This window comes from Alligator sinensis, unplaced genomic scaffold (genome assembly GCF_000455745.1).
Source record: "Alligator sinensis unplaced genomic scaffold, ASM45574v1 scaffold13_1, whole genome shotgun sequence".
NCBI lineage: Eukaryota > Metazoa > Chordata > Crocodylia > Alligatoridae > Alligator > Alligator sinensis.
Window position 1 is genome coordinate 3,662,618 of NW_005841909.1, and position 427 is coordinate 3,663,044.

Sequence of the window (427 nt, forward strand, 5' to 3'; positions counted from 1 at the left end):
TCTCTTTCTCTCTGTCTCTCTGTGCTGGCTAATTAGGAGCTGGGTCCTCCTTGCTTTACATATATATTAAAATAATATACACACACACATATGTGTGTGTGTGTGTATTAGGGCTGCGTGAAGCTTTGCCGGCTGTTTCGTTTTGACGCTGTTTTGACTCGTTTTGAGCTTGAAACAACAAAACTGAAATGAAACGAAGGGCTTCGAAACAGCCTCACAATGAAACGAGGGCAGTCGAAACGTTTTGAAAGTTTCAAAACATTTTGAAGTTTGAAGCAACCAGGTGGTAGGAGGCAGGGGAGAGCTGGGGCTGTGCTCTGAGTGGCTCCACAGCCCCATATGGCTAAGCCTGGCGGGGAGGCAGCTCTGGCTCTCCCTGCCTCCCGCCACCGGGCTGCACTCCCTAAGGGGCTGCGAGGGCCAACCG